At 34.9% G+C, this 24,044-nt stretch overlaps 1 pseudogene; it reads left to right on the top strand.

Moving 5' to 3' along the window:
• Positions 1-10,064: 10,064 nt before the first annotated feature.
• Positions 10,065-10,700, top strand: LOC102533894 (GTP-binding nuclear protein Ran-like; annotated as a pseudogene).
• Positions 10,701-24,044: the final 13,344 nt, after the last annotated feature.

The following is a 24,044-nucleotide window of genomic DNA, read 5'->3' on the forward strand; positions in this document are numbered from 1 at the left end:
GGAGTGTTCTAGCTACATTAATTTACATTTTGCTGTCCAGCTTTCCCAACACCCTTTGCTGAAGTCACTGTCTTTGTTTCACTGTATGTTCTTGCCTCCTTTATTGAAGATTAGTTGACCAAAATTTGTGGGTTCTTTTCTATTTCTGTGGGCTCACTATTCTGTTCCATTGTTATGTATGTCTGTTTTTGTACCAATACCGTGCTGTCTTAATGACTGTAGCTCTATAGTATTGTCTGAAGTCTGGGAGAGTTATTCCTCCAGCAACTTTTTTTTAACATTTTTTATTGATTTATAACCATTTTACAATATTGTGTCAAATTCCAGTGTTCAGCACAATTTTTAAGTCATTCATGGACATAGACACACTCATTTTCACATTTTTTTCTCTGTGAGTTATCATAAAATTTTGTGTACATTTCCCTGTGCTATACAGTGTAATCTTGTTTATCTATTCTCCAATTTTGAAATCCCAGTCGATCCCTTCCCACCCTCCACCCCCCTGGTAACAACAAGTCTGTATTCTCTGTCTGTGAGTCTATTTCTGTCCTGTATTTATGCTTTGTTTTTGTTTGTTTGTTTTTGTTTTTTAGATTCCACATATGAGCACTCTCATATGGTATTTTTCTTTCTCTTTCTGGCTTACTTCACTTAGAATGACATTCTCCAGGAGCATCCATGTTGCTGCAAATGGCATTATGTTGTCGGTTTTTATGGCTGAGTAGTATTCCATTGTATAAATATACCACCTCTTCTTTATCCAGTCACCTGTTGATGGACATTTAGGCTGTTTCCATGTTTTGGCTATTGTAAATAATACTGCTATGAGCATTGGGGTGCAGGTGTCATCCTGAAGTAGGGTTCCTTCTGGGTAAAAGCCCAGGAGTGGGATTCCTGGGTCATAATTCTATTCCTAGTCTTTGGAGGAAACTCCACACTAATTTCCAAGTGGATGCACCAAACTGCATTCCCACCAGCAGTGTAAGAGAGTTCCCCTTTCTCAACAGCCTCTCCAGCATTTGTCATTTGTGGATTTATGAATGACAGCCATTCTGACCAGTGTGAGATGATACCTCATTGTAGTTTTGATTTGCATTTCTCTGATAATTAGTGATATTGAGCATTTTTTCATGTGCTTTTTGATCATTTGCATGTCTTCCTCGGAGAATTGCTTGTTTAGGTCTTCGGCACATTTTTGGATTGGGTTGTTTATTTTTTTCCTTATTGAGTCGTATGTGCTGAATATATATTCTGAGAATCAAGCCTTTGTCAGTTTCACTTGCAAAAACTTTCTCCCATTCCGTAGGTTTCCTTCTTGTTTTACTTCTGGTTTCCTTTGCTGTGCAGAAGCTTGTAAGTTTCATTAGGTCCCATTTGTTGATTCTTGCTTTTATTACTATTAGGAGAAAATTTTTGATATGTATGTCAGATAATGTTTTGCCTATGTTATCTTAGGAGGTTTATTGTATCTTGTCTTATGTTTATGTCTTTAATCCATTTTGAGTTGATTTTTGTATGTGGTGTAAGGGAGTGTTCTAGCTTCATTGTATTACATGCTGCAGTCCAGTTTGCCCAACACCATTTGCTGAAGAGACTGTTTTAATTCCATTGTATATTCTTGCCTCCTTTGTAGAAGATGAGTTGACCAAAAGTTTGTGGGTTCATTTCTGGGCCCTCTATTCTGTTCCATTGGCCTATATGTCTGTTTTGTTACCAATACCATGCTGTCTTGATGACTTTAGCTCTATATTATTGTCTGAAATCTGGAAGAGTTATTCCTCCAACCTCTTTCTTTCTCTTCAGTAATGCTTTGGCAATTCTAGGTCTTTGATGGTTCCATATAAATTTTATTATGATTTGTTCTAGTTCTTTGAAATATGTCCTGGTTAATTGGACAGGGATAGCATTAAATCTGTAGATTGCCTTGGGCAGTGTGACCATTTTAACAATATTGATACTTCCAATCTGGGAGCATGGAATATCTTTCCATTTTTTAAAGTCTTCTTTAATTTCCTTCATCAATGTTTAATAGTTTTCTTTGTATAATTCTTTCACCTCCTTGGTTAGATTTATTCCCAGATATTTTATTACTTTGGGTACTATTTTAAAGTGAATTGTTTCTTTACTTCCATTTTCTGTTGATTTATCGTTAGTGTAAAGAAATGTGACTGATTTTTGAACGTTAATTTTGTAACCTGCTACCTTGCTGAATTCTTCAATCAGCTCTAGTAGCTTTTTTGTGGACCTTTTAGGGTTTTCTATATATAGTAACATGTAGTCAGTATATAATGACACTTTTACCACTTCTTTTCCAATTTGGATCCCTTTTATTTCTCTCTCTTGCCTGATTGCTGTGGCTAGGACTTCCAGGAATTTGTTGAACAGGATGGGTGATAGTGGGCATCCTTGTCTTGTCCCAGATTTTAGTGGGAAGCTTTTGAGTTTTTCACCATTGAGTACTATGCTGGATGTAGGTTTGTCATATATAGATTTTATTATGTTGAGATATGTTCCCTCTATACCCATTTTGGTGAGAATTTTTATCTTAAATGGGTGTTGAATTTTATCAAATGTTTTTTTCTGCATTGATTGAGATGATCATGTGGTTTTTGTCCTTTCTCTTGTTGATGTGATGTATTACATTGATTAATTTGTGTATGTTGAACCAGCATTTTGTCCCTGGGATGAAACCGACTTGGTCATAATGTATAATCTTTTTCATGTGTTGTTGGATTCTATTTGCTAAAATTTTGGTAAGGAGTTTGGCGTCTATGTTCATCAGTGATATTGGCCTATAATTCTCTTTTTTTTGTAGTGTCTTTGCCTGGTTTTGGTATCAGGGTGATGGCGGCTTCATAGAATGAGTTTGGGAGTATTCCCTCCTTTTCAATCGTCTGGAAGAGTTTGAGGAGGACTGGTATGAGTTCTTCTTTGTATCTTTGATAGAATTCCCCAGTGAATCAGTCCGGTCCTGGACTTTTATAAGTAGGGAAGTTTTTAATTGTTATTTCTATTTCCTTTCTAGTGATCGAATTGTACAATTCTTCAGTTTCATTTTGATTCAGTCTTGGTGTGCAGTATGTTTCCAGAAACTTGTCCATCTCCTCTAGGTTATCCAGTTGGTTCCATATAGATTTTCATAATATTCTCATATGATATTATGTATTTCTATTTTGCTTGTTGAAATTTCTCCATTTTCCTTTCTTATTTTGTTAATTTGTTTTCTCACTTTTTTCTTCTTCTGAGTTTTGTCACGGGTTTGTCTATTTTATTTACTGTTACAAAAAAACAGCTTTTGGTTTGGTTGATTTTTTCTATGGTCTTGTTAATCTCTATTGTATTTGTTTCCTCCCTGCTCTTTGTAATTTCCTTCCTTCTGCTACCTTTTGGGGCATTTTGTTCTTTTTTTCCTAATTCATTCAGGTGGTGGGTTACATTTTTTATTTGTGATTGTTCTTCTTTTTTGAGGAAGGCCTGTATCACTATAAACTTCTCTCTTAGCACTGCCTTTGCTCTGTCTCATTAATTCTGAGTTGTTGTGCTTTCATTATCATTTATCTCAATGTATTTTTAAATTTCAGCTTTGATTCCATCATTGACCTGTTGTCTTTTCAATAACATATTGTTTAATCTCCATGGTTTCCTTTTTTCCTCCTTTGTTTCTCGTGTGTTGATTTCTAGTTTCATGGCACTGTGGTTAGTAAAGATGCTTTAGATAATTTGTATCGTCTTAAAATTGTTGAGGTTTCTTTTGTGCCCAAGTACAAGATCGATCCTTGAAAATGTTCCTTGTGCACTTGAAAAGAATGTATATCTTATTTTAGGGGAATGTAATGTTCTGAAAATATCCACCAAATCTATTTTTTCTATTGTAGTATTTAATTTCTTTGTTGCCTTGTTTATTTTCTGTCTGGAAGATTTGTCTTTTGATGTTAATGTAGTGTTAAAATCTCCATCTATGATTGTATTCCCATCAGTAACCCCCTTTATCTCTGTTAGTAATTTTTCTATGTACTTAGGTGCTCCTATATGAGGTGCATACGTATTAACAAGTGTAATATCCTCATCTTGTATCACTCCTTGAATCATTATATAATGTCCTTCTTTATCTTTCATTATGGCCTTTGTTTTAAAGTCTATTATGTCTGAAATCAGTACTGCAATACCTGCTTTTTTGGCTTTTCCATGTGCATGGAATATTCTTTTCCATCCCAGCACTCTCAGTCTATTTGTGTCCCTCTCCCTAAAATGGGTCTCTTGTATGCAACATATTGAATGTTCTTGCTTTATTATACAGTCTGCCACTCTATGTCTTTGACTGGAGCATTTATTCCATTAACATTTATAGTAGTTAATGGTAGACTTGTGTTTATTGCCATTTTGAACTCATCTTTGCAATTGAATTGGTATATTCTCTTTGTTCCTTTCTTCTTCCTTTTGAGATTTGGTAATTTTTCTTTGTATTATCATGGATTTTAGTTAGTTTTTGTGACTCCCTTGAAAGTTTTTGGCTTGTGGTTACCCTTTTTCATAAATTTATTAACCCATTACTATAACTGTTTTTATCAAACTGATAGTAACATGATCTCAAACCATTCCTACCATTTAAAAAAATTTTAAAAAGATAGAAAAAAATATGTTCTATATTTCCCTGCCTCCCTTTCCCACTCGCAGTGAGTTGTATGTCTTCTTTTATAATTTCGTGTTTACTTTATTTGTAATTCATGAGTTATCACCTTTCCAGTTATGAGTGTCTCATTTCTGTAGCATCCTGTTGCTTTTCTATGTAGAATAGTCCTTTCAATATTTCTTTTAGCATGGGTTTTGTGTTGTTAAACTCCTGAAGCTTTTTCTTGTATGTGAAATTCTTTATCTCTCCTTCCATTCTAAAGGATTGCCTTGCTGGATAAAGTATCCTAGGCTGCATCTTTTTTTCATTCAGGACTTTGTATATATCTTGCCACTCCCTTCTGGCCCATAGTGTTTGTGTAGAGAAATCAGCTGAGAACCTTATGGGTTTCCCTTGTAACTTTCTCGTTGCTTTTCTCTTGCTGCCTTTGGGATCTTTTCTTTATCTTTGACTCTGGCCATCTTGATTATGATATGTCTTTGTGTGGGTCTATTTGGGTTCTTCCTGTTTGGGACCCTCTGAGATTCCTGTACTTGGATACCTGATTCCTTCTTTATGTTTGTGAAATTTTCATTCATGATTTTTTCAAAAACCTTTTCAATTCCCTTTGATCTTTCTTCCCCTTCTGGGACCCCTATTATGCAAAGATTGGAACACTTTATATTATCCCATAGGTCCCTTATGTTATTTTCATTTTTTTAATTTATTTATCTTGTAGCTCTACTGTTTGTGTGCTTTCCTTGTCCTTTCTTCTAGGTCACTAATTCATTCATCTGCATTATCTAGTCAGCTTTGCACAGCTATTAGATTATTCCTCATCTCAGTCAATGAGTTTACCCATTCTACTTGGCTCTACTTTATAGCTTCAATTTCATTTTTGACATATTTTATATCTCCAAACACTATCTCTTTTAATTCCTTCAGCACTTTGATCACTCCTTTTTGAAATCTTGCTCTAGTAGGCTATCAATATCTATTTCATTGATCTTTCTTTCAGGGTATTTCTCTTGTTCTTTTAATTGGGAAAATGTTCTCTGCTTCTTCATCTTGCTCATGCCTCTCTGGCACTGTGTATTATGGAGTATTAGTTATCTATTTTGGTCCTTAAGGTGTTTATCTATCTAATGCCTATGTAAGAATAAGATTTAGGAAATAAGGAAAAAATAAGAGGGATAGAGGAAGAATTTTAAAAAAGGGGAGATAGAAAGATTTGAAAATAGTATATAATGAATAATAGAAGAGCGAGTTGATGCAGAATACCAATCGGGTTGAGATGTCCTTTTAAAACCTTTAAAAAAAGAAAGGGGGAAAAGATGAAAAGATGTATTTAAAACCTGTGTCTAATCAATAACAGGACATCAAAACCCAAGATAAATAGAACTGATTTAATAAGTAAAATTTAAGTGGTAATAGAAAATAAAGTAGGTAAAAACAGAATTAAAAAAAAATAAGTGGGGGTGGTCGATATTCTGGTGTCTGTGTGCTTTTAATGTGAATTCTGTCTTCCTGTTTTGGAAACTCAGCTTGTTGTTTCCAGAGGCCCTCCATTGGCGCCCTCTTCTGTACTGCTCCCAGTACCTGTTGGCATGCATATCACGCCTCCTCCCAACACTTTGTCAGGTGCAGCTCTCCTTTGCTGTGGGTGGGTGGGTCACTGCCCCTCCCGATGCTGCAGTCAGATGAAGACTGGCCAGGTAGGAGGGTGGGTCACGCCCCCTTCCAGCTGCTCGGTCAGGGGTTGTGTTCCTTCCCGCAAAGTGGGGGCCGGCCTTCCTCTCTCGGTGCCAGTCAGTCTGCTGCTCTGTGCTGCTGTGCACTCCGCCTCGGGTTGGAGCTCTGCAGGTGGGCTCGGGGAAAACCGAGGAATAGCCTTGTCCCTACTCCAGGCCAAATCCCATCTCCTTGTTTATCTTGGCGGAGCAAGTTCTCTGAGGGACCAGGATGGAAGGATCCTATCGAACTTTGGCTGTAGACAAGTCTCCATCAGGCCTTTGAGGCTGCTAAGCCCTTTGGTGCGGATGCAGATTTCACCCACCCCCACCTGGATGCTAATCGCCGGAGGATATGGCGGTTGTGCCTGAGCGCTGCCTCTCTTTCCCCGACAACTTTCTGTGGGTTTTCAGAGATGGGGGTATGCACCCTTCTCCCAATGGCACATAAACCATGTTGTTTTATGGAGGGCCCAGATTGTTCTGCCCTGTACGCCCACTGCTACTGTGTACAGCCCCTTGCAGTCCCCTGGTGCTGCCTCAGTGCAGCCGCCCCCGTCCTCCACTGGTTTGGGCAGCCTGGCCCTGCCCCCAGCTGCCAGCCCTCATTTCGGGCTGGGTGTTGGGGGATCCTCTGTGCCCCTTTAACTTAGTTCTGTCAGTGAAGGGGTGCTCTGTACAGATCTGAGCTTCAGAGGCTCTCCTTCTGACCAGCTGGTCTCTCAGTTGTAGAGGGGAGACCAAGTGAACGAGAGCCAGTCCTCCTTTGCCGCTTCCTCCCTGCAGAGCCCGTCCTGCTCTGCTTTGCCTTTTGTTCTTTCTTTTTTCCTTTTCTCCTACCAGGTTTTTGTGTCTCTATCTTTTGAAAAGGGCAATGTTCTGTAGGATTTTCACACGTGCCCTAGTTGGCTGAATGAGTCTGTTGATGTGAATCTTGGTGTACTTGTGGGACAGGGTGAGCTACGAGCATCCTTCTACTCCACCATCTTCTCTCTTCCTCTAATACAACATAATTTAAATTTTGTTCTATAAGATACATATTATAAAAGAGTGCTTTGTTGCTCAGGTCCTATTTTCAAATATATGAAAAAATTTCCCCTTGTTTTAAAATAATCCTTGTATATTGGGTTCAAGTTATGCTTACTTTTTTTTTTTTAAGTATAGTCTGTTTAAAATTGTGTGAAATTCTGGTGTATAGAAAAGTACTTTAGTCATACATGAATATACACTTTTTGCATATTCTTTTCCACTATAAGCTACAAAATTGTATTAAATATAGTTCCTTTGCTATACAGTATTAACTTGTTTATCTATTTTATATATAACAGTAAATATCTGCAAATCTCAAACTTCCAACTTATCCCTTCCCAACCAATTCCCCTTGGTAACCATAAATTTTTTTTCTATGTCTTTTAGTCTGTTTCTATGTTATAAATAAATTCATTAGTCTTTTTTTTTTTAAACTCCACATATGAGTGATATCTTATGGTATTTTTCTTTCTCTTTCTGGCTTAATTCACTTAGAATGACATTCTCCAAGGCCATCCATGTTGCTGCAAATGACATTATTTTATTATTTTTATGGCTAAGGAACATTCCATTCTATAAATATATCACAATTTCTTTATCCAGCCATCTGTTGGTGGACATGTAGGTTGTTTTCATGTCTTGGTTATTATAAATAGTGCAGCTATGAATATTGTGGTGAAGGTGCCATTGTGAATTAAAGTTTCATCTGGATATATGCCCAGGATTGGGATTGTTGGATCATATGGTAAGTCTATGTTTAGTCTTTTGAGGAATCTCCATACGGTTTTCCACAATAGCTTGACCAAACTGTATTCCCACCCACAGAGTAGGAGGATTTCCTTTTTTTCATAGCCTCTACAGCATTTATCATTTTTGGATTTCTGAATGATGGCCATTATAACTAGAGTGAGGTGATATCTTATTGTAGTTTTGATTTGTATTTCTCTGATAATTAGCAATAATGGGCATATTAGATGCAGATAAAGCATTTGATAAAATTGAACACACATTTACGATCAAAAAAAATCCTTACAAAAGTGGCTATAGAGGGAACATATCTCAACATAATAGAAGCTATTTATGACAAACCTACAGCCAGAATAGTACTCAATGGTGAAAAATTGAAAAATACTCCACTAAAACCTGGGATAGACAAGGTTGTCCACTCTCAAAGCTTCTATTCATCACAGTCTTGGAGTCCTATCCACAGCAGTCAGGCAAGAAAAAGAAAGATAAGGGATAAAAATTGAAAAGAAAAAAAGGTAAAATTGTTACTATATACAGATGACATGATACTATATATATAAAGCCCTAAAAGTGCCACAGAAAATTTACTAAAGATAATAAAATAACTCAGCAAATTAGCAGGATACATGACTAATATACAAAAATCAGTTGTGTTTCTTTACACTAATGATGAATCAACAGGAAAAGAAAATAAAGAACAATCCCTTTAAAAATTGTACCCAAAGCAATAAAATACCTAGGAACAAATCTGACCAAGGAGGTGAAAGACTTATATATGGATGACTACAAAATACTGATTAAGGAAACTATGAAAGACTTAAAAAATGAAAAGTTATTCCATGCTTTTGGATTGCATAATCAATATTGTTAAAATGGTCATACTGCCCAAGGCAATCTACAAATTTAATATAATCTCTATCAAATTACTGAAACCATATTTCACAGAACAAGAACAAATCATAATAAAGTTTATATGGGATCACAAAAGACCCAGAATTGCCAAGGCTTTACTGAAGAAAAATAATGAAGCTGGAGTAATAACCCTCCCAGACTTCAGTTAATACCTCAGAGCTACAGTAAGCAAAACAGCATAGTATTGGTACAAAAACTGACATATGGATCAATGGAACAGAATAAAGAGCCCAGAAATGAACCCACAAGATTTTGGTCAATTAATCTTTGACCAAGGAGGCAAGAACATACAATGAAATAAAGGCAGTCTCTTCAACAAATGTCATCGGGAAAATTGGACAGCACTATGTAAATCAATGAAGCTAGAATACTTCTTCACATCATACACAAAATAGGCTCAAAATGGATTAAAGACTTAAATATGAGACAAGACACAATAAAACTCCTAGAAGAAAATATAGTCAAAATATTATCTGACATACATCTCAGCAACGTTCTCCTAGGGCAGTTTACCCAAACAATAGAAAGCAAAGCAAAAGTAAACAAATAAGACCTAATTAAACTGACAAGCGTTTGCACAGCATTGGAGACCATAAGAAAAACAAAATGACAACCTACAGAATGGGAAAATATATTTGCAAAAGGGGAGATTATAATGGCTTGATTTCCAGAATATATAAACAGCTCATGCAAATTAATGAGAAAAAAACAAACAACCCAATTCAAAAATGAGCAGAAGACCTAAACAAACAACTCTCCAATGAAGACATATAAATGACCAATAGGTGCATGAAAAAATGTTCAAAGCTTTGCTTATCTTTTTAAACATCTTTTTCAAGTACTAATAAATCAAAGAAAATTAGATGCTTTCTATAAGAATCAGAATATTTAATATATAGTGATTTGACTATGAATTTTAAATCCACATTTTAATATCAATGAAATATTGCAAAGGCTTTTCTTCTAAAGTTTTAATATCCCTTTTATTAAGAGCTAGATTCTGATGGGTATGGTGACGCTTCTGGAAGTAACACCTGATGGCTGTTTAAGGAGAACCCCAAGTTCAGTCTAAACTTTTATTAGTGACAGGTGGTTGTACTGGAAAAACTACATTCATGAAATGTCATTTGCCTGGTGAATTTGAGAAGTATGCAGCTACTGTGAGTGTTGAAGTCCATCTTCTTGTGTTCCATACCAACAGAAGACCTATTAAGTCAATGTATGGGACACAGCTGGTCAGTACAAATTTGGTGGACTGGGAGATGGCTATTACACCCAAGTTCAGTGTGCCATTTTAATGTTTGATATAACATCAAGATTTACTTTCAAGAACGTGCCTAACTGGCATAGAAACCTGGAATGAGTGTGTAAACATATGTCCATCTTTGTTTTTTGCAACAAAGTGGATATTAAGGACAGAAAACTTGAGGCAAAATCAATTGTTTTTCACCAAAAGGAGAATCTTCAGTACTGTATTATTTCTGCCAAAAGTAAATACAATTTTGCAAAGCCCGTCCTCTGGCTTACTTGAAAAGTGTTTGGAGACCTGAACTTGAAGTTCATTGCCATGCCTACTCTGGCCCTGCCAGATGTAGTCATGGACCCAGCCTTGGCCACATGAGCATGACACAGAGATTGTTCAGAATACTGCTCTCCAGGATAATAACCTGTGAGAAAATGAAGGTGGAACCCAGTGTCAGAAGTCTAGTTTTATAGGCAATTGCCTTGTGATGTCAGTGGTGCAGCGTGCTTGCCACTTCATTATATAGCTAAGCAGAACATGTGCTTAATCTTTGGAATGCTGAAGGAAATTAATTGGCTTCAGACTAAATATGGCAGTTAAAAAAAAACCTTAATTTTTGGACTTGAATATTTAGCTGTTCTGGAACAGAGGTAATTCCTCCTTGAGTTTCATATATAACTGCTGAAGTCACATCATAATATTCAGTGGTGAAATCTTGTTTGTTATTGTAATTTCCATTCCCTTCCATTCAGAATCAGAATAAAGTTGTATTTCAAAAAACCAAAACAGAGCTATAGGGTAGGAAAATTAGTCAGCCATGTTTATTTTCCAGAAGTATAAGGAATTGCTAAATTTTTAAATTAAATTTATAAAATAATTTAAATACCACAAAACTCATGTAGGTTTTACTTCTTTTTGAACCAATAAATGTTGCTAAGCTGTATGTTTAGAAACATGATATACCTTTTGTAAATTAACTTTATGTAAAATGATTGGATTCCTAGATTAGTGGAAAAACTGAATAACCAGCTAGTCATAGGTTGGTAATTAATTATCAATGTCATTTTTTTTTTAGTTTTCAAATGTGATAAAGAATAAATTAAAGAATGTGGAGGGATGAAGAAACGAGGATTGCTTTAAACATGTGAGATGATTAAATTGCCATTTTAGTAGAAACTACACCTACCAGTGAGGTTTCAATCAATTATTTTTAGGTGTCCTTACATACTCTGTTATGGCAGTGAGGTGGTAGGTGATTTAAAATTTAATTTTCAAAATTGATGATATCCATCAGACATGTTTTCTGGAAATGGAATTCATATAACTTTCTGCATTTACAGTTTGCCAAAAAACTATTAGGTATAGTGTAAAAAATGCTAGTACAGATTATGAGGTTAGGTATTAAGAAAGGATAATAAATAATTGGTATTCAATGGTATAGTAAGCATGTGGTAAACAAAACAAAAGATCAATAATTCATCCTTGCTAATTTCCATTTGTTTTAGTAGAACAAGATTATTTTTTATCATTTATATTGATTTATAATCATTTTACAATGTTGTGCCAAATTCCAGTGTACAGCACAATTTTTCAGTTATACATAAACATATATATTTTCATTGTCACATTTTTTTCTCTGTGAGCTACCATAAGATCTTGTATATATTTCCCTGTGATATACAGTATAATCGTGTTTATCTATTCTACAATTTTGAAATCCCAGTCTATCCCTTCCCATCCCACACCCCCATGGCAATCACACGTTTGTATTATTTGTCTATGAGTCTATTTCTGTTTTCTATTTATGATTTGTTTGTGTTTATTTTTTTTTTTTAGATTCCACATATAAGCGATCTCATATGGTATTTTTCTTTCTCTTCTAGATTACTTCACTTAGAATGACATTCTACAGGAGCATCCATGTTGCTGCAAATTGTGTTATGTTGTCGGGTTTTATGGTTGAATAGAATTCTGTTGTATAAATATACCACCTCTTCTTTATCAAGACATGTGTTGATGGACATTTAAACTGTTTCCATGCCTTGGCTATTGTAAATACTGCTGACATGAACATTACGTGCAGGAGTCATTTTGGAGTAGAGTTCCTTCTGGATATATGCCCAGGAGCGGGATTCCTGGGTCATATGGTAAGTCTATTCTTAGTCTTTTGAGGAATCTCCATACTGTTTTCCACAGTGGCTGCACCAAACTGCATTCCCACCAGCAGTGTAGGAGAGTTCCCCTTTCTTCACAGCCTCTCCAGCATTTGTCATTTGTGAATTTTTGAATGATGACCATTCTGACTGGTGTGAGGTGATACCTCATTGTAGTTTTGATTTGCGTTTCTCTATAGAGATATTGAGCATTTTTTCATGTGCCTATTTCTCATTTGTATGTCTTCCTTGGAGAATTGCTTATTTAGGTCTTTCACCCATTTTTGGATTGGGTTGCTTGTTTTTTCCTTATTAAGACATATGTGCTGCTTATATATCCTGGAGATCAAGCCTTTGTTGGTTTCATTTGCAAAAATTTTCTCCCATTCCATAGGTTGTCTTTTTGTTTTACTTATGGTTTCCTATGTTGTGCAGGAGCTTGTAAGTTTCATTAGGTCCCATTTGCTTATTCTTGCTTTTATTTCTATTGCTTGAGTAGACTGTTCTAGGAGAATATTTTTGAGATGTATGTCAGATAATGTTTTGCCTATATTTTCCTCTAGGAGATTTATTGTATCTTGTCTTATGTTTAAGTCTTTGATCCATCTTGAGTTGATTTTTGTGTATGTTGTAAAGGAGTGCTCTAGCTTCCTTGCTTTACATGCTGCTGTCCAGTTTTCCCAACACCCTTTGCTGAAGAGACTCTTTATTCCATTGTATGTTCTTGCTTTCTTTGTTGAAGCCTAGTTGACCAAAAGTTTGTGGGTTCATTTCTGGGTTGTCTATTCTGTTCCATTGGTCTATATGTCTGTTTCTGTACAAATACCAAGCTGTCTTGATGACTGTAGCTCAATAGTATTGTCTGAAGACTTGAAGAGTTATTCCTCCAGCCTCTTTCTTTCTCTTCAGTAATGCTTTGGCAATTCTAGGTCTTTGATGGTTCCATATAAATTATATTATGATTTCTTCTAGTTCTTTGAAATATGTCCTAGGTAATTTGATAGAGATTGCATGAAATCTGTAGATTGCCTTGGACAGAATTACCATTTTAGCAATATTGACTCTTCCAATCTAGGAGCATGGGATATCTTTCTGTTTTTTAAAGCCTTCTTTAATTTCCTTCATCAATGGTTTATAGTTTTCTTTGTATAATTCTTTCCCCTCCTTGGTTAGATTTATTCCTAGGTATTTTATTACTTAGGATAATATTTTAAAGGAGATTGATTCTTTACTTCCTTTTTCTGTTGATTCATCATTGGTGTAAAGGAATGCAACTGATTTTTTAACCTTAATCTTGTAACCTGCTACCTTGCTGAATTCTTCAGTCAGCTCTAGTAGTTTTATGTGGACCTTTTAGGGTTTTCTATATATAGTAACATGTCATTGGCATATAGTGACATTTTTACCTCTTCTTTTCTAATTTAGATCCCTTTTATTTCTCTCTCTTGCCTGATTGCTGTGGCTAGGACTTCCAGGACTATGTTGAATAAGAGTGGTGACAGTGGGTATTGTCTTGTCCCAGATTTTAGTGGGAAGCTTTTGAGTTTTTCACCGTTGAGTACTATGCTGGATGTAGGTTTGTCATATATAGCTTTTATTATGTTGAAATATGTTCCTTCTATATCCATTTTGATGAGAATTTTTATCATAAATGAGTGTTGAATTTTATCAAATGCTTTTTCTGCATCTATTGAGATGATCATGTGGTTTTTGTCCTTTCTCTTGTTGATGTGATGTATTACATTGATTGGTTTCCATATGTTGAACCACACTTGTGTCATTGGGATAAACCCCACTTTGTCATGATGTATAATCATCTTTATGTGCTGTTGGATTCTATTTGATATTATTTTGTTAAGGATTTTGGCATCTATGCTCATCCGTGATATTGGCCTATGATTCTCTTTTCTAGTATTGTCTTTGCCTGGTTTTGATATCAGGGTGATGGTGGCTTCATAGAGTGAGTTTGGGAGTATTCTCTCATTTTCAATCTTCTGGAAGAGTTTGAGAAGGACTGGTATGAATTCTTCTTTTCATGTTTTGTAGAATTCCCCAGTGAAGCCATTTGGTCCTGGACTTTTATCTGTAGGGAGTTTTTTTTTATTTCTAATTCGATTTCATTTCTAGTGATTGGTTTGTTCAAGTGGTCAGTTTCTTCTTGATTCATTTGGTGGACTGTATGTTTCCAGAAAATTATCCATCTCGTCTAGGTTGTCCAGTTTGGTTCCATATAGTTTTTCATAATATTCTCGTATGATATTCTGTTTTTCTATTTCATTTCTTGTAATTTCTCCATTTTCCTTTCTTATTTTGCAGATTTGTGCTGTCTCTTTTTTATTCTTTGTGAGTTTTACCAGAATTTTGTTGGTTTTATTTACTTTTTTCAAAAAAACCTCTTTTGTTTTGATGATTTTTTTTAAAATTCTGTTTCATTTATTTCCTCCCTGATCTTTATAATTTCCTTCCTTCTGCTGCCTTTTGGGTTTTTTGTTCTTCTTTTTCTAATTCTTTAATATGGTGGGTTAATAGGATGAGATCTTTCACAGTCGTATGCACACACTTATCTTACTTAACCTTTCAGATTGAGTTATGCAGCTCAAAATTTTAAAAAAGTAAAGACATTTTGACACTCATAAAACATTTTCATCAAAACATTTAGATTTCAATATGGGTATTTTATTTTTTTCATTGAGTTATGCTCAGTTAACAGTGTTGTGTCAATTTCTTGTGTACCATTTTTCAATCATTCATTAGTAGACATATATTCATTTTTGTATTTGTGTTCACAGTGAGCTAGTAAAAGATATTGAATATATGATCCTGTGCTATACAGTACAAATATATTTATCTATACTACATAAACCTATTATTATCTACAAATCTCAAACTCCCAATCTGTCCCTAACGCCCTCAGCCTAGGAACCACAGGTTTGTAACTTATGTTTGTTTATCTGCCTCTGTTTTATATTTAAGTTCATTTGTCTTCTTTTTTCTTTTTTTAAGATTTCACATATGAGTGATAAAATATGATATTTTTCTTTCCTTCTTGTCTTAGTCTACTTAGAATGACATTCCCCAGGGACATCCATGTTGTTGCAAATTGCATCATGTTATCATTGTTAATGGCTGAATAGTATTCCATCATATAAATATATCAAAACTTCTTTATCCAGTCATGTCTTGATGGACATTTGGGTTATTTTCTTGTCTTGATTATTGTATATACTGCTGCTATGAATATTAGGGTGCAGCTGTCTTTTTTAATTAGGGTTCTTTCTGGATATATGCCCAGGAGTGGGATTGCTGGATTATATTATAAGTCTATTTTTAGTCTTATGAGGAATCTCCGTACTGTTTTCCACAATGATTGCAATAAACTTCATTCCCACCAACAGTGAAGGAGGGTTTCCTTTACTCCACACCCTCTCCAGCATCTATCATTTGTGGACTTTTGAATGATGGCCATTCTGTCTGGTATGAGATGATACCTCATTGTAGTTTTGATTTGCATTTCTCTGGCAATTGGTGATTTTGAGCATTTTCATTTGTTTGTTGGTCATCTGTAGGTCTTGGTTGGAGAAATGCTTGTTTAGGACTTTTGCTCATTTTTGGATTGGATTTTTTTCTTTATTAATTTATATGAGCTGTTTATATCTTCTGGAAATCAAGCTGTTGTCAGTTTCATCTTTTGCAAATACTTTCTCCCATTCTGTATGTTATCATTTTGTTTATTTATGGTTTCCTTTGCTGTGCAGAAGATTATAAGTTTCATTAGGTCCCATTTGTTTATTTTTACTTTTATTTCTATTTCTTGTGTAGAATGCCCTAGGAGAACATTGCTGAGGTATATGTCAGATAATGTTTTGCCTATGTTTTCTTCTAGTATGTCTAATGTTCCTTGTCCTATGTTTAAATCTTTAATCAATTTTGAGTTTATTTTTGGGAAATGTTTGAAGAATTTTTAATTCACTGATTTGCATGCTGCTGTCCAATTTTCCCAATACCATTTGCAGAAGAGACTGTCTTTATTCCATTATATGTTCTTGCCTACTTTTTCAAAGATTAATTGACCAAAAATTTGTGGGTTCATTACTGGACTGTCTATTCTCTTCCATTTATCCATATGTCTTTATTTTTTTTTAACCAATTCTATAATGTTGCTGATTACTGTAGCTCTGAAATGTTGTCTGAAGACTGGGAGGGTAGTTTCTCCATCTTTATTCTTTTTCTTCAGTAATGTTTTGAAAATTATGGATCTTTTGTGATTCTTTTTACATTTTAATATGATTTGTTCTAGTTCTATAGAATATGGCTTGAGTAATGTGATAAAGATCGCATGAAATATGTAGATTGCCTTGTACACTATGACCATTTTAATGATATTGATTCTTCCAATTCAGAAGCATGATACATCTTTCCATTTTTAAGTATTCTTTAGTTTCTTTAATCAATATTTCGTAGTCCTCCACATATAAGTCTTTCACCTCCTTTGATATATTTATCCCTAGGTATTATTTTTTGTGTGTGTCTGCTATTTTAAAAGGGATTGTTTCTTTACTTTCTTTTCCCATTGATTCATCATTAGTGTAAAGAAATGCAAATGATTTTTGTTCATTAATCTTGTATCCTGGTATCTTACTTAGTGCTTTTATTAGTTCCAGGTGTTTTTGTGTGGAACTTCTAAAGTTTTCTATATATAGTATCATGTTATCTGCATATAGCAAGAATTTTAACTATTCTTTTCTAATTTGGATGGTTTTTATTTACTTTTCTTCCAGATTGCTATAGCTAGGACTTCCAAGACTATGTTGAATAAGAGTGGTGAGAGAGGACAACCTTGTCTTGCACCAGATTTTACTAGGAATTATTTCAATTTTTCAATATTGAATACTATGTTGACTGTAGGTTTGTCATAAATTACTTTTATTATGTTGATATATGTTCCCTCTATATCCACTTTGGTAAGAATTTTTATCATAAATGGGTGTTAAATTTTATAAAATGCTTTTTTTGCTTCAATTGAAATAATCCTTTTTGTAATTTTTGTCCTTTCTCTTGTTGATGTGGTATATTATGCTGATTGATTTATGTATGTTGAAACATCTTTGTGTTCCTGAGATGAACCCTACTTGATCATGGTGTATAAAATTTTATATGTGATGTTTGATTCTGTTTCCTAATATTTTGTTGAGGTTTTTACATCTTTGTTCATTGGTGACATTGGTCTGTAATTCTCTTTTTGATAGTGTCTTTGTATCATTTTTGTATCAGGGTGAGGTGGGTTTGGGTGTTCTCCCTCTTTTTCAGTCTCCTGGAAGAAATTGGGAAGGACTGGTATGGATTCTTTGTATGTTTGGGATAAATCTCCAGTGAAGCCATCTGGTCCTGGACTTTTCTTTATAGGGAGGTTTTATATTGTTAACTCAACTTATTTCTAGTGATCATCAATTTATTCTTGACTCAGTCTTGGTGACTGTATGTATCCAGAAATTTGTCCATTTCTTCTAGATTATCCATTTTATTTACATATTAGTTATTAGTTATTTTCATAAAATATTTTGTACTTCTATGGTATTGGTTGTAATGTATCCATTTTCTTTTCTTATTTTGTTCTTTGTGCTCTCTCTTTTCTCTTCTTCATGAGCTTGGCCAGAGGTTTGTCAATTTTGTTTACTCTTTCAAAAAACCAACTCTTGGTTTGATTGTTTTTTTCTATTTTTTTAAATCTCTATTTTATGTATTTCCTCCCTGATCTTTATTATATCCCTCCTTTCACTGACTTTGCCTTTTTTTCTCTCTCTCTCTTCTTTTTCTAATTATTTTAGCTGGTAGGTTAGGTTCTTTATTTGAGATTATTCTCTATGAGGAAGGCCTGTATCACTATAAACTTCCTGCTTATACGCAATCCCTTTGCTGCATCCCATAGATTCTGTGTAGTTATATTTTCATTGTTGTTTTTCTCAAGGTATTTTTTATTTTCTTCTTTGATTTCATTATTAACCCATTGGTTTTTGGTAGCATGTCTTTAAATCTCCATGTTGTCATTTTTTTCTCCATTTTTTCTGTAGTTGATTTTTACTTTCATGGCATTGTGGTCAGAAAAGATGCTTGAAATAATTTCTTCTTATTTCTATCTTCTTAAAATTGCTGAGGCTTCTTTTGTTTTCAAGTACATGATCTATCCTGGAAAATGTTCCATGTGCACTTGAAAATAATGTATATTCTATTTTTAGGGGATGTAATGCTATGAAAATGTCAGCCAAGTCTAGTTGTTTTATTGTATGATTTAAAATCTCTATCGCCTCATTTATTTCCTTTCTGGAAGATCAGTTCAGTGATGTTAATAGGATGTTAACATCCCCTACGTTAATTGTATTCTTATCAATTTCTCTCTTTATATCTGTTAGTATTTACTTTATGCATTTAGGTGCTCCTTTACTGGGTGCATATATATTAGTGAGTATAATATCCTCATTGTATATTGCTCCTTTAATCATTATAAAGTGTCCTTTTTTATCTTCCTTTATGTTCTTTGATATAAAGTCTATTTTGTCTGAAATCAGTATTGCTACTCTTGCTTTCTTGCCATTTCCATTTGCGTGGAAAATCTTTTTCCGTCCTCTTACTCTCAGTCTATGTGTGTCCTTCTCCCTAAAGGGGGGTCTGTTGTGTGTAACATATTGTAGGTTCTTATGTTTTTATACAGCCTGCCACTACATGTCTTTTGATTGGAGCATTTAGTTCATTGACATTTTCAGTAATTATTAATTAACTGTGTGTTTATTGCCGTTTTGAACTTAGTTTTGCACTTTACTTGGTATTTCCTTTTTGTTCCTTTATTTTTCCTTTTGTGGTTTGATTATTTTCTTTCATATTATCTTGTGTTTTGTGTGTGTATGTGTAACTCTATGGTACATTTTTGGCTTGTGGTTAGCCTCATTTGCACATATATTAACCCATTATTATAAGTTTGTCTTAAACAGTTAGTAATATAGTCTCAAATACATCCTACTGAGAAAAAAATTAAGAAAAAGGGAAAAATTATATTTTCTTGCTCTTCCCTCTCTTAATGATTTTAATGTCCTTTTTAACAATTTCATGTTTATTCTGGTGTAATTCATGGTATTTATCACCTTTCCTATTATGATTTTCTTCTTTCTGTAATATCCTGCTTAGAATAGACCTTTCATATTTATTTTAGCAAAGATTTAGTGTGGCTAAGTTCTTTCAGATTTTGCTTGTCTGTGAAACTCTTTATCTCTCCTTCTAGTCTAAAGGATAGCCTTGCTGGATAAAGTATCCTACACTTCATCATTTTTTCATTCAGGACTTTGAAAATATCTTCTCACTCCATTATAGCCTGTATTGTTTATGTAGAAAAATAAGTTGAAAGACTTATGGGGATTCCTTTGTAACCCTTTGTTTTTTTCTCTTGCTACCTTTAAAATCATTTCTTTATCCTAATCCTGGCCATCCTGATTATAGTATGTCTGGGTATATGTCTGTTGGGTTCTTTTTGTTTAGGACCCTCTGTGCTTCCTGTACTTATATATCTGATTGCTTCTTTTGGTTTGGATAGTTTGTAGGCCCCTGCCTGAAGGCTCTAGAGAATAAGCCATGGGCTGAACTGATAAACAAGCTGTGAGGAATGTCACATATCCAGGCTGGATAAGAAATGGCCTACCTTATGTATCCAGTATGGATGGCTGGATAGCCAATAACAGGTAAGATCCTCAGAGGAGGACAACCTAAGACAGGCACAGCCAGCTGGATAAGAGACGGACTACTTAATGAAGTTTCATGACGAACTTTAAAACAATCTGTCCTTGATCATGTAACATCCTGTGCTTACTGCAGGAGATTGGGGACCTAAAAAGCTTAAGATTATTAACATTGTTATAACTTAGATGATATGTAAGGCACCATGCATGTCCTATAAAACCCTTTTCTAAAAATCAGTACATAGAGAACTACTGTGCTTCTCTCTGCACAGTGTCTGTGTGTACATGTTATTGTTCCACTGACAAAGTTTTCAGTCCTGATTTCTTCAAACTCTTTAATCCCCTTTTTATTTTCTTCTGCTTTTGGGACCCATATTATGTGTAGGTTGGCATGCTTTATATTATCCCATAGGTCCTTTATATTGTCTTTATTGGTTTTTATTTGTTTCCCTCTGAGCTTCTGATTGGGTGATTTCTGTTGTCCTATCTTCTAAGTCACTTATTCATTCCTCTGCATTATCTAGCCTTCTATTTACAGGATTTAGCTCAGTACTCATCTCAGCAAGTGAGCTTCCCATTTTTAATTTCCTTCTCATTATAGTTTCAGTTTCCTTTTTGATACATTTTCTGTCCCTAAACACAGTCTCTTTTAGTTCCTTCAGTACTTTGGTCACTCCTTTTATGAAATCATTATCTAGTAGACTATCAGGGTCTATTTTATTGATAGTTTTTTCAGGGGATTTTACTTGTTCTTTTAATTAGGTGTGGTTCCTCTACTTCTTCATTTTGCTTATATTTCTCTAGCAGTATGGCTTATGAAGTATCAGTTATCTATTGTGGTCCATAAGGATTTTATTTATTTATTTATCTAAAGAAGATGTGGAAATAAAAATTTCAAAAAACAAATTTAAAAGAAGAAAAAAGGTTTGAAAGCAGAATATAATCAATAACAGAAGAACAAGTTGAAGAAAAATAAAAATCAAGTGGAGATGAATTTTTAAATCTTTGAAAGAAAAAATTTTAAAAAGAGTATAATCTATAATAGAAGAATAAAGTTAAGAAAAATAAAAATCAAATTGAAATTAAAAAAAATTAGAAAGTAAAATGATTTGAAAACATCATATAATCAATAACAGAAGAACTAAAAGAATTAAAAATAAAATTGAGACAAATTTTTAAAAATACAATTATGATGTTTTAAAGAAAATTTAAAATGGATTAAAAAATAGATATCCCATGGAGAATGTGTGCTTTTAATAATTTTGTCAAGAATAATTTGTATGGGTTTTTGCCTAGTCTTCCTTCCATGAATTTTGCCTGTTATCCTTTTGGTTAGGGGTGTGGCTATTGACCTGTCAGCCAGAGACTGCCTAGGCTATTGAATGGGGGTCCTATTTGTTTTGTGATTGTCCCTTCTCTTGCCACTTCCCTGCTGTGAGATCTCAGCTCACTGATTCCAGAGGTTTTTCAGTTGCACCTCTCGTTTGTGCTGCTCCCAGTGCTGGTGAGTGGGTGGTTCATGCCCCCTCCTGTCACTTTAGTGTGGCAGCTTGCTCATGTAAAGTAGACAGATGGGTCATGTCCCATTTGGATGTCGTGGTCCAGTGTCATGCTAGTGCACAGTAGGCCGGTGAGTTGTTTCCCTGCTCCATGGAGCTCTTTACTCCACATCAGTTCTGAGCTCCATAGACGAACTCAGAAAAAATGGCTGACAAGCCCTAACCCCTACTCTGTGCCAAAACTCTGCTACTCGTTCATTTGTCTTAGAGGGGTCAGTAAAAAAGGCAATAGGGCTGAAAGATCCTGTCTGCCTGGGGCTGTAAACAAATCTCAGTCCCACCTATGAGATTGAAGAACCCCTTGGTAAGGATTCAGGTTACAACCCCGCTTCTACCTGGGCATTGAGCACAGGAGATTATGCTGGCTGTGGTTGAGCCTCACCTCTCTTCTCTGGAGAACAGGCCAGGAATGGTGTTGCAGGTCTTCAGAGACAAAGGCTTCATCATTCCTCCCCCTAGTGCATAACAGCAATGTTACTTTGTTTTTTATACATATTTTATGGGGGATCCAGGTTGTTCTGCCCTGTATACCCTCCCAGCAATGGTGCACAGCACACTCCAGTTCCCCGAGTTTGCTTCTGTACAGCTGACCCATGTCCTCTGCCCAGCTTGGGCAGCCTGTCCCATCCCAAACCTGCCAGTTTGCTTCTAGGGCTGGGGATCATGGGGATGCTTTGTGGCTTTTTATTTTAGTTCTATCAGTCAAGGGCTATTCTGTACAGATCCAAACCTTAGAAGTTCCCCTCCATCCTGCTGACCTCACAGTTGGAGACCGGGAGACCCAGTGAATGAGCACTATTCCTCCTTTGCCATTCCCTCCCTGTGGGCCAGTCCTGCATTCTTTTCCTTTTTCTCCTTTTTTTTTCTCTTCTACCAGATTCATGGCATATTCCATCTTTTGAAGAAAGCAATGTTCTGTCAAAGTTCAGCAGATTTTCTGATTGGCTAGGTGGGTTCATGGATGTCCATCTTGGTGTAATTATGGGAGACGGTGAGGTAAAATCATCATTCTACTCAGCCATCTTGTCCCTTCATCTCACTATGGGTGTTTTAAAACATTGACAGAAGCTTCTGTTGCCAAAAAAACCAGCCTTTGTACCCTAATAGCCAAATTGATACTGAGAGGCAGAATTTGAGAAAATTAGAGTAAAACAGCTTTATCGCTTTGCCAAAGAAAGAGAAGTCACAGCAGGCTAATTCCTCAGAGACTGTGAATCCATTTTGGGATTAATGTCCTAAGATTTTATAGAAAAGCTGGATGAAACAGAAAGACAATAACAAATAGGGCATTTTCCCAGGGTACTGTATTTTTCTTAACCTGATGAATCCACTTGGCATCATGGAAAAACTCCATAGGTCCTGTTCATTCTTCTGATGCTATCAGCCCATGACTAACTTCCTGGAGCACTGTTTCTGGGTTAAAATACATGCTGTTCTGGGCAAAGAATAGATTGGAAATGAAGAGTAATGGAAAGGTTGGGTGCTATTTATCACAAAATCAGTTAAGCAAGTGAATCAGAGATGTGGATTTATCAGAGAAAAGAGAAAAAACAAGTTGCAAGAATTTTAAGTCAGAATGAATCAGCAAATAGCTTTAGCATCATGGACGCCATTTTGTTCATTTCCTACCCTTTTATTTCTGTGAGTTTATTTCCACTATGATATTTCACCTGCCTCATCAAAACCATTATTACTTAAGCTACCATATGTTAAATTATTGAATATTTTATTAATTACTGAATGCAAATATTTTGCTTCTATGTAACCAAATAGAGTTTAAATGCAAATATTTAGCTGAATAGTTTTTAATGTGCAAGTAGTTCTGTTCTTGTGTATGATTTGTACCTTAATTTTCTGTGATGATGATTACATTATTTTCTTGCCTTTCTTTGTTGGAGAATGCCTTTTAAGTATGTCAGAATATAACCTTGTGAATTTTTATTAATGTAATGTGTGAGCTATATTTTTCCTTTGCCCAGAAAGACATCTTATCTAAAATTTTAGAATTTTCTGCTCTGTAACTTATTTAGCACTGACAATCTATTAGGTTTGTTTTTTCCTTCATATTTAAGTGTCTTTTGGTGGTTGTGTTACTAGTCAGAAATTCACAGATCTTAAATATTTGGGGGAAATTTATATTGGACACTGGACCTTATCTAGCAAATAAAAGATATTAATATTGTCAACTGAAATATAATATACAACCTATAAATTTAGAGTTATGTTTTATTTAGTGGACTTTCTGAAGACTCAAACATGGGAGGCAGGCTTTCAGATCATTCTAGAGATTGTTCCAAAGAGGAAGGGGAGGAGCTAAGATATATGGGAATTTTGCCACAAA

The sequence above is a fragment of the Vicugna pacos genome, chromosome 14 (genome assembly GCF_048564905.1).
Source record: "Vicugna pacos chromosome 14, VicPac4, whole genome shotgun sequence".
Classification (NCBI taxonomy): Eukaryota; Metazoa; Chordata; class Mammalia; order Artiodactyla; family Camelidae; genus Vicugna; species Vicugna pacos.